A 12,004-nucleotide genomic window follows, 5' to 3' on the forward strand; every position below is an offset into this window, starting at 1 on the left:
ATCCATCCATCCATCCATCCATCCATCCATCCATCCATCCATCTATCCATCCATTCACCCATCAACCCATCCACCCATCCATCTACCCACAGAAATAACCCAACTAAGGCTAATGGACCACAGTCCTGTCTCAAAGCAATCCATCCATCTACCCATCTATCCAACACTCTTTCTCACAGGAATAACCTAACTAAAGCCTATGGACCACTTAGAAGATGACTCCTGGGGTTCTACAGTAAAACCATGTTTTCCCAGTACAGCGTTTTCCATGTCAAGCTCTATTAGAAAGGTCTTTTAGGGATTATTCTGGGTCTCGGTCTGTGCACCTGTATTTACTGTAGGTGTGGGTTTTGTCTACAGTGTTTCATAAAGCTGGGTAAAAGGAATTTGCAGTTGGCCTCACCTTTCCCACTACCCATGGAGGCCAAGGTAGGTGTGTGAGATTGTGAAAGCCAGGCAGGAAACGTTGTTGTTCTTCCCTTCTCCTCCTCCTTCTCTTTCTTCTCTTCCTCCTCTCCCTTCTCTTCCTCCTCTCCTCTCACTTCTCCTCCATCTCTCCTTCCCCTCTCACCCCCTCTCTCCTTCCCTCCCCCTTCCCCCTTTCCTCCCTCCTCCTTCTCCCCATCTCCCTCTTTCTTCCTATATGCAAAGCACACTTTCTACTGCCAAGCCACATTCCTAGGGCCTGACTTTGATGTCTTTCTAGGACCAATGGAGTGGCTTGACCATTCTGTGACCCGCTGGCTTAATAATGTTTTTCTCAGCAGGCCTCAGCCCAAGCTGGAGCCTTGAAATCCGGGCGTTGATAAAGGGATCTAGCTTGTCCAAAGCACTGAGAGTCTGGCCTGGCCCCAAGCCAAACTCCCTAAGCCTTTATATAAACCCCATTATTGCCTCTCTGCCTCCCTCCCTGGAGACACACCTTGGTCATTTTTGCCTTCTTTATACATGCCAAGAAGCTACAGGGCACGCAGTAAACAAGCCCTGTAATGTCTGCTTTGAATGTATCTCCCTGGCAGTTAGTACTTCTCTGGCATTTCAATGGGCCCCAAGGTGGGAGGATTGAGGTGTTCATTGTGAGAATTTGCCCAGTACTGATTTTGGGGCAACTCCATACACTAGGAATGAGGGAACAAAACATATTGCAACACAGTTCTTCAAAGGATTGAAAGTTTACCAGAACTGTGCGAGGATAACAGGCCTTCTCTTTCCCTTCTTTTTAATTTTATTATTTTATTTTGTTTTGTTTTTGTGGTGCTGAGTCCTGAAACTAGGTCTTTAGGCAGGTGCTCTATCATTGAGCCACGCCCCCAGCCCCTCACTGGGGGATTCTAGGCAGGGGCTCTACCATTGAGCCATGCCCCCAGCCCCTCACTGGAGGATTCTAGGCAGGGGCTCTACCACTGAGCCACGCCCCCAGCCCCTCACTAGGGATTCTAGGCAGGGGCTCTACCACTGAGCCACGCCCCCAGCTCCTCATTGGTGGATTCTAGGCAGGGGTTTTACTTTACCACTGGGCCACGCCCCCAGCCCCCTCACTGGGGGAATCTTTGTAAACACTCTACAGCTGAGCCACACTTCCTGGCTCCTTTGATAGGTTCTAGGCAGATGCTCTACTGTTGAGCTATAGCCCTTTTTCTGAGCCCCTCTCTTGACTCCTTAACTCTTTAACTGCTCTTTCATTCTCTGAGTTTCTTGCTTCATTATCTTTGCCTTCTGAACATTTTTATGGGATGTACAAAAGCGAGGAAACATCATGATTATATCACTAGGATTTTTAACATATCACCAGTTTAGTTTGTATCTTTCCTTTGTATATTTCTTCCCCATCTTTTAGCTTGTCTATTATGCACTTCTTTCTCAGCTTAGAGATGGGTCTTGCCTGGCTCAAGTGATCTTCCTTCCTCAGCATCAGGACCACAGGTAGTTGCTGACACATTTGGCTTAATCTGAGCATGGCTGTAATCCCAGAATCCTGGAGCCGGTGGTAGAGAAATCATGAGTTTGAGGTTTGGCTGAGCTTTATAGTAAGACTGTCTGTCTGTCTGTCTGTCTGTATATGTAAAGACTTTCAATACATATTTTTGAGAATTACTAGTAGAATAAGATTTGCTTGTTCTTTATATATTTAGAGGGTCATGAAATAATGGATACTATTTTGATTTAATCAATCTATGATGTACATAATTTTAAAGAGAATCTTTTTTTCCTTTTGTTTTGAGACAGAGTTTCTCTGTGTAGCTTTGACTGTTCTGGAACTCTCTGTAGATCAGGCTGGCTTCGAACTCCATCTCCTTATGTCCGCTGAGTTCTGGAATTAAAGACATGTACTACCCCTCCTGGTCTTAAATGCATCATTTTTTTTCATGATAAATATAAAGAGTATTTGTCAACAAGGAACAAAACCATGGACACAGAAGCTGAACTAGCAACTAAATCCCGACTTTCTGAGTTTGATCTCTCAGGCTTATCTAGAAGGAGGCAATCATCAATCCTCACAGGTTGTCCTCTGCATCCATGCATGCACACACGGAGCAGCCGTGGATGTCCCCTTGGTTGTCAAGACCAAGCTAGATACAGTGTTAGCAAGGGTGGAGCCAGGCCCTGAAGCTTCTTCCTATTGGAAGAGCTATTGGCAGTTGATGAGCCAATGGAGGGGGGAGTTACTCTCCTTAAGGGTTGTGAGCACTGGTGGGTTGTTCACGTCTTCAGTGGGTGACCACACATCCATGCTGTTGGTGGCTATAGCTAACAAACAGAGGGCAAAGGGTGAGTTTGTTATGAAATTCCCACCCATGTATATTAGGTACCTTGACATTCACCATCACCATTAACAGCATCCTTTCTCCCTTCCTCTCCTCTTCTCTAATAGTGTTATTCACAACAGCTAATTCATGGTATTTATTTAATTGCATGAGAATGTTCCCCATACTCGCTCATCTGTTTGGATGGTTGCTTACCAGTTGGTAATGATGTTTGGGGGATATTGAGGAAGCATATATTTTTTTAAAGATTTATTTATTTATATATTATATATGAGTACATTGCAGCTGTCCTCAGACACACCAGAAGAGGGCATCAGATCTCATTACAGATGGTTGTGAGCCATCATGTGGTTGCTGGGAATTGAACTCTGGACCTCTGGAAGAGCAGTCAGTGCTCTTAACCACTGAGCCATCTCTCCAGCCCAGGAAGCATGGTTTTATGGAAGAAAGTATGTCACTGGAGGCGGGCTTTGAGAGCTTAAAGACTTATCCCACCTCCAGTTCATCTCTCTCGTCTCTTTGCTTGGAGTTGAAGATGTGTGCCCTAAGCTTGCTGCTCCAACTGGCCTGCAGCCAGGCCTGCCAATTCCCCACCATGATCAACTCATACTCCTCTGGAACCTAAGTCCAAATAACCTTTCTGTTTTATAAGTTGCCTTGGCCAAGGTATTTTATCACAGCGACCGAAAAGTAATGGATACAGAGCCCATGAATGGACGAGAAACTTTTTACCTTTTAAAATACATTGGTGTCTTGCCTGTATATGTATATGTATGTGTATGTGTATGTATATATGTATATGTATGTCTGCGTGGAAACCCGTGGAAATGGAGTTATAGACAGCTGTGAGCTGCCATGTGGGTGCTAGGAATTAAACCTGGGACCTCTGGAAGAACAATTAATGATTTTTTCCTCTGAGCCATCTCTCCAGCCACAAGGAACTATGGTTTTAATCCAGATGTGGTGGCACCATTTGCATCAAAGGCTGAGGCAAGTAGGTTAAATGGCTGAGCCAGCTCCCCAAGCCCTAGCCTACTGTTGTATATGATTAATATACACACAGAACAAACTTCTTGTCACAGACCTCACATAATACAGTCACCTCTGTGTACACTGGCATATACCTGCGTCAGAAGGCTTTACAAACAACAATAAAGACAAACAAAAAGCAACTCTGATGCTGTTAAGACAAATTAATACCATACCAAAAAGTTACTAATATGTTTCAATTTCCATAATTGTTCTAAGAAGTTCTAACTCTTCTGTAACAAACCATGAAGAGTTGTCTGCATTCACTGCCTCTGGGGTTCTCTCTTGAATCCATTCAGTGTTGATTTCTCCTCCATACCCACTGAAGACGATCCCCTTTGGGTTACCATTGTAACCAAAGTGCTGCATCTGAAGAGGAATTGGGAGGCTCAGACCTGAAATCTCAGTTGCTTGGGGGTTGAAGCAGGAGGGTGAGAAATTCAAGGCCTGTCTGGGTCACAGAGTGGGTTCAAGGCCAGTGTGGGCAATATAGAGATTCTGACTCAAAGAGTAAACAGAGGGCAGGGAATCTCAGTGGTAGAGCCCCTTCCTAGAATCCCCCAGTGAGGGGCTGGGGGCGTGGCTCAGTGAGGCTGGGGGCGTGGCTCAGTGGTAGAGCCCCTGCCTATTCACTAACGGAAGGGGGTAAGGTGAGAGTCTGTGGTATCATGTGCAAGACCCAAGGTTAAATCTCCAATGAAAACAAGAGGAAAGACACGGTGCCAACTGCCAGTTCTCAGGTTGCTAATCTGATCTTTAAGCAGCATTTGAATTGATTCATCTTTCTTGTTTCTAAGAGAAAATTGTGACTAGAACCTTTTTCCTTCTTATTTTAAGACAGGCCCTCAATGTTTTATAGTTCCAGCTAGCCTCTAGCTAGCAATTCTCCTGCTTCCACTACTTGAGTGCTGGTATTGGTCTTGCCATGCCTAGTTAAATAACTTTTAAATATGCTAAAATACAGAAAGCATAAACTTTACTACTGAATCAATTAAAAATATAATATTTAAAACATTATTTGAGAACTCCATACAGTGTCTGCCGATGATTCCCTCACTCGCCCCGATAACTCCTCCAATCTATCCCCTTCTCCATAGCCCCCAACTTTGTGTTTATTTTAAAAAACAACCTATTGACTCCATCTTGTGCTGCCCAAATACCCCTGGGTCTGGGCCATCAACTGGAATGTGGCTGATCTGCCAGGAGAGCAGGGTGGGGTCATGGCCGTCTTCCTCTTCGAGGTTTCACTCTTGACCGGTTTGGTCTTGTATGGGCAGGTGTCCTGATCTTCCGAGGGCAGCAGACCTGTCCCGTCCGGACAGCACTGTTCTCTGACCTCAGGCGCTGGGAATCTTTTTGTCTTTTCTTTCACAATGGCCTCTTAGCCGGGGCTGCGCCGGGCTGCGCGGGGCTGCGCGGGGCTGCGCGGGATGGGGGTGGGGGAGTTCAGCCTCGCGTCTTAGAGATGTCCTATGTGCAGCCGAGCACTTCGCTGACATTTATTCTTCTGCACTTTGACCAGCTGAGAGTTTTTTTGATACCCGTCCCATCATCCATCTCCCCCACCCTAACCTCCCCACCGCTCAGCTCAGTGGTAGGATTGCCAGCGTTGTTTGTGTAAGCGATTACCAGAACTCTTCAGTCTTGCAAAACTTGACATCTGGTACTAGTTAAAGCCAGCGGTCCATTTTCTCTCCCCCCCGCCCCCCCGCTTCAGCCCCGAAGGCAATCATTTTGCGTTCTGTCTGTATCAATTTCACTGCTCTAGTAAGTAGAGTTAGTTATGTAGTAGTATTTGTCTGTTTTGAAGGTTACAGTATGTCTCTAAGTGTTTTGCTCGTGTGTCTGTGTGACTCTGTCAAGTTCAGGAGAGGGTGTTAGATTCCCTGAGACTGGAATTGCAGATGGCTGTGAGCCACCGTATGGAGGCTGGGAAATAAGCCGGATCCGTATTTGAGAGTAGAGCCATCTTTCCAGTTTCTGTCTTTAATTTTTGGACAGCGCCTCATGTAGGCTGGCCCTGAATTCCACAACCCCCACACCCAACATCTCATGTGTGCTGTTGAGTTTCATAGATACTTTTTTGGGGGGGCTGGGCAGAGGAAATTTCTTTCTAATTTCAGATTGGGAATTAAAAACATATGTAAATTTTTATGTTATGTATGGATGCCTTTCCTGGGTTTCTGTCTGTTGCGCCCTATCATGCAGTGTCTGAGAAGGCCAGAAGAGGGCGTCAGATCATTTGGAACTAAAGTTCTGATGGCCGTGAGCTGCCATGTGGATGCTGGGAACTGAATTCTAGTCTTCTGCAAGAGCAACAGAGCTATCTCTCTCAGCCCCCAATTAGAACTTCCTGTAAGGAGCAGAAACTGGAGCTTTTTGTCACATGTTTTCATTAGTGTATTTTGGATTGGACAAAGGGTGGCCAGACACCCTCTATCACTAAGCCCCTGCTCTTGGTTTATGAGTCAGGGTTTCACTAGTAATCCCAGGCTAGTCTTGAACTCATGACCCTCCTGCCCTGTACCCAGAATGCTTAGATTGTAGGCATTCATTACTTGAATTTTTGTTATCACTATATATTTTTAAGAGCCTGGGGCAGGCTCTTAACAAATTGCCCAGGATGGCATTGACCTCACACCACTCCTGCCTCAGCCTCCTGAGTGCTGGGTACCCCATACTCCCATTCTTAGTGTTTTAAAGTCATTTTAGTTTTAACTACGTGTATGTTTGTGCCTGTGTGTGACAATGTGTGTGCAGAGGCATCAGATCTGCTGGAGCTGGAGTTGCTGGGGATGGGGGTGGGGATGGGGTTTTGGGTGTGGGTGCTGGAAATTGAAACTTGGTCCTCTGCAAGAGCAGCAAGTGTTCTTAACAGCGGAGCCATCTCTCCAGCTCCTATTTTTATTTTTAACATAAAAAAACTCAATTTATTTATTTTTCGTATGAGTGCTCTATCTGTATGTACACCTGCATGCTAGAAGAGGGCATTGGATCCCATTACAGATGGTTGTGAGCCACCATGTGGTTGCTGGGAATTGAACCTCTGGAAGAGCAGCCAGGTTTTTAACCACTGAGCTGTCTCTCCAGCTCCCCTCCCCCCTCGCTTTTAAATCTTTTGAGACAGAGTTTTGTTACATAGTCCAAGATTGCCTCTGACTTGCAATTCTCCTTGTCTCTGCCTCTCAAGTGCTGACATGGTAGGCATGCACTACCTTTGCTTCCGAAATACCTTTAGAATCATTGGGACTTAGGATGGTAAGAAGAGATATAGATGTAGGTTAGGTCACACAATTAAAAGCATGCTTAACAACTTCTAAGCATTTAGATCTAGGCATAATGGTTACATGTCTGAAGTTTCGGGCTGAGGCTTGACTGGGCTACATAGTGAGCTAGGATCAGCCTGGGCAGCTTAGCTGGATCCTATCTGGAACTAAAAAGAACTGGGACTGTAGCTCAGGGATAGAACACTTACCTATCACATGCAAAACCCTGGTTTCTAGTACTGCAAATATTTCTCTTGAAGTATTTGATGTTTGCTATTTTTCCTGTTAATTTTATATTTTTAACGTTTTCTTATTAATTTTTATTTTATGTTTGTATTGTGCAAAATGTGTACAATCTGAATTATTCTGTCAATACTTATTAGAGTTTCTATTTTAAATTGGTTCAAGGCTAATTGTGAAAAATAAAGCAGGTTCGCTTATTAAAACTTCAAAACCTGGATGGAGATGTAGCTCAGTGGTGAAGTCCTGGCCTGGCACAAAGCCCTGCTTTAATCCTTAGTAGCATACATGCACTCACACACTCATACACACATTCACATACATGTCCACACACTCACACATTCACATACATGTTCACATACACATTCACATACATGTCTACATACACATATTCACACGAACACACACACTCACTGACATACATATAGTCACACAAGCACACAAATGTACATTCACACACATATTCACACACCTTCACATGCCCACACACAGATTTTAGAGTTTTGAATGGTGCATGCCTATGATCCTACCAGGAAGAAGGAGGAAGAGAAGTAGGACAAGAAAGAAGAGGAGGAAGCTGCAGGTTTGGCAGCAGGGTAGGGAATTCAAGGGCAGTTTGAGCTATAGTGTAAGTCCCTGTTCAAAACCAACAACCAACTAACCAACCAACCAACCAACACCCAAAACCAACCAACCAACCAACCAACCAATCAACCAACCAACCAACACCCAAAACCAACCAACCAACACCCAAAACCAACCAACCAACACCCAAAACCAACCAACCAACCAACCAACCAACCAACCAACACCCAAAACCAACCAACCAACCAACCAACCAACCAACCAACCAACCAACACACCAAAACCCAAACAAAACCAACCAACCAACAAACCAAAACCCAAACAAAACCAACTAATTAACAAACCAAAACCCACACAAAACCAACCAACCAACCAACCAACTAGCCAAACAAACAAAATCTCCAAAACTCCAAAAACCCAAAAAACAACCAACCAAAAATTCCTGCTTGTGGTTTTAGAGCTGTGAATTGGACCAATATCTGTTTTTTTTTTCTAATTTATAATTTTTAATTTTTACTTTTTTTGGTCTGTTTTGAGTATCAGTCACTAATGTTTAAATCTCCTCTTGTGATAGTAGGTTTGGTAAATTCTTTAAAACATCTACATTTTGTCTTACATTATTTAGGTCTATATTGTTATGTGTTCAGTTCTGCTTCTCCCCCTCTTCTTCCTCTTTCTTCTTGTGACACTGGAGTGGAGTCCAAGGTCTTACACATGCCGGTGTCTTAGGCACTCACGTTCCTCCCTCGGGGATTGAGATGAGACACCATTACCAAAGCAATTTGAGGAGGAAAGGATTTATTTGCGTATACTTCCATATTACTGTTCAACATGGAAGGAAGTCAGGATAGACTCAAACAGGGCAGGATCCTGGAGGCAGGAGCTGATGCAAAGGTCTTGGAGGGGTGCTGCTTACTGGTTTGTTCCCCATGGCTTGCTCAGCCTGATTTCTTATAGAACCCAGGACCATCAGCCCAAGGATTGTGCTACTCACCATGGGCTGGGCTGTGCCCCATCAGTGACTAATTAAAGAAAATGCCCTTGAGAACTGCCCATTGCCTGATCTAATTGAGGTATTTTCTCAATTGAGGTTCTCTCCTCTCCAGTGACTCTAGCTTGTGTCGAGTTGATATAAAACTAGTCAGTACACCAGTCAAGTGTTTAACCACTGAGCCATACCCCAGCTCCTCACTGTGAGATTCTAGGCAGAGGCTCTACCACTGAGCCATACCCCAGCCCCTCACTGGCAGATTCTAGGCAGGGGTTCTACCACTCAACCACATCCCCAACCCTTTACTGTGGGATTCTAGGCAGGGGCTATACCACTGAGCCACGCCCCCAGCCCCGCCCTGGAGGATTCTACTTTTCAGCCAGCCTCCAGTCTGTAAGGAGTTTTATATCATTTTGCATATTGGTCTTTGTCCATCAGTGTTACTGTTGTTGCTGATTTTCTTTTGTCATGTCAAGTTTTGTCTTATAAGTGTAGCAAACAGCTTTTCTTTCAGCAAGCATTAGGTTATTATATGGTTTCCCATTGGCCCTTGGGATTCTTTTATTTATATCTTGGGTTAAGATATATGATTAAAGGGGGCTGGAGAGATGCCTCAGTGGTTAAGAGCACTGGCTGCTCTTCCAGAGGTCCTGAGTTCAATTCCCAGCAACCACATGGTGGCTCACAACCATCTGTAATGAGATCTGATGCCCTCTTCTGGTGTGTCTGAAGACGGCTACAGTGCACTCATATATAATAAATAAATAAATAAATAAATAAATAAATAAATAAATCTTTTAAAAATGAGATATATGATTCAGATTTGGGTTCTTTTACTTATATCTAGCTCCTCAGTTGGCTTGGAAGTAGTTATTTATTTTTAGCGGTTACTGTTGACACCTCTAACAGATGCTGCTGAGTTACTTGATTCTGAACATCTCAGGGAAATGTAGATGCCTTCTAATGAAATGTTTACAGCGTTAAAGGTAAACGCTAAGAATAAATAATTAGACTATTTTCAGGGCAACTAAGGGGTTAGATATAAGTAAAAGAACCCAAGTGGTCTTAGGGTGAGGCCTTCAGTTCATCTGGCACTTGACACCGACCGTTGCCATCGCCCCATTTGCTTGGTTTCTGGGTTCACTTGTATCCATGCTGCCCTCAAGACCAACTGTGAGTTCATGGAGAAGTCACGGAGATCCAAAGAGAATAGGATTCATCCCCCTGTCCCCCCTTAAAGCAGCTGGGGTAACATTTGGGCTTGGCTTGTTTGCAGAAACCTTGGCTAATGTCAACAGTGTTGAGCACCGGAGGCTCTGTAGGTTGGCAAGGGGGTGAGGATTTGCTTCAGTGGTTGGTGCTGAGCCAGAAGGAGGTTCCTTGTCTTCTGTCCATCTGCACCGCTGCCCAGACAAGAAAGAGGAAGCGAAGCGAGAAGAATGTGGAGTCTGGTAATGACACAGACTTTGTTCTTTGGGACTGCTGAGCTATTAGGCTCGGCACTGTGGCTAGTCTCGGTCTACTTAGGAGGCAAAGGCAAGTGGATCCAAGTTCTAGGCCAGCATGAGCAGTCTTTAGAAAATATTGATTTGGCTTTTATTTGGTTGTATGTGTATGCCCTGCTCTCCTCCTCTTATCCACCCCCTGCCCACCTCGTGTGTGTGTGTGTGTGTGTGTGTGTGTGTGTGTGTGTCTGTGTGTGTGCACGATATACATGCACAGAGGCCAGAAGACAGTGTCAGAGCCCTGGGGCTGGAGTTATGGACACTTGGGGGCTACTTGACCTGGGTGCTAGGAATTGAATTCCAGACCCCTGCAAGAGCAGCAGCAAGTGGCCTTTGTCACTGACCCATCTCTCCTGCTCAGTCACTGTGTCCCTGAAAGGTTCTCAGGAACAGTGCTTGACCCGTGGGGAGCGCCCAGCACACGCAGCTGTTCCAACCTCTGCAGCTGCGGGCATTTCCAAAGCTTTCCGTGCAGAGAGCACATGTTCGGCTTTTATTGAAAAGTAGGGAGCCACACTCAGCAGCGTTCCCACAGTTACGTGAGGAGTCATGCAGAACCCCAGCAAAACTCTACATCTCATCTCTCTTGAGCCCTAGGAATACCGGGGACTTTGGTCGAGAGTCGAGTAAGGCTCTGCTGTTGAATAGAATGAGCAATACTGGTTTGAACATGTAAGATCTGGGGAGCTGGAGGGTGGCCGCCACACCTCCCTCTTGTTAGCTTTCGGACTAGAGGGATTATACTTTTTCTCCTTTCGTTGTCACCCGCCTTTGGGTGGCAGTTTGCCAAGCATGAACCTCCCCCTTCCAAACAAAACAAACTTCAAACAAGCCGGGCCCAGTGTCTCCTCCTCTCAGGCTGTGGTGCAGATATTTGCCATGATGGGTAGGGATACATCTCAGGCTCTTTGGAGAGACCCTCTTCCACAGAGAGGTCGTGGTACTGTGTGTGAGTGTGAGCACACAGCGATCACAGCGTCTGAGGGTTTAGGTGTTTCTGATTTTAATAGCAGGGGGCATTTGAGAGGCTCAGAGTCTTTAAAAAATGTATTCTTTCATAATTGCACACACACTCACAAACACAACTTTGATTATATCTTCTCTATTCCCTCCCCTTGTACACATCCCCATCCTTTTATTTTGTAAGATTTATTTATTTTGTTTATATGAATACACTGTGACTGTCTTCAGACATGCCAGAAGAGGGCATCAGATCCCATTACAGATGGTTGTGAGCCACCATGTGGTTGCTGAGATTTGAACTCAGGACCTCTGGGAGAACAGTCAGTGCTCTTAACCACCAAGCCATCCCTCCAGCCCTTCTCTCTGCTTTTGACCGTGGTTGTGATGCGGCCACCTGTTTGAAGTTCCTGTAAAAACGGATGGTAACCTGGAGTTGAAAGCTGATTTTTTTTCCCTCCTAAGTGGATTTTTGTCAGGGTATTGGGCCACATAAATAGAACTGCCACACAGGCCTTCCAAATCCTAGCTCAGTAACTCCATTTCAAAGCGAACCATCACTTGGCTGGTCTTGTCCCTAGAGCTTGCCGATGTCTCCTGAGATCAGCGGAATCCCTGACGGGGGAAGGGGTAGGGTGCACATGCGCAGAACGTTCCGGTCTG

The sequence above is a fragment of the Micromys minutus genome (genome assembly GCF_963924665.1).
Source record: "Micromys minutus genome assembly, chromosome: 32".
In the NCBI taxonomy this organism is placed as follows: Eukaryota; Metazoa; Chordata; class Mammalia; order Rodentia; family Muridae; genus Micromys; species Micromys minutus.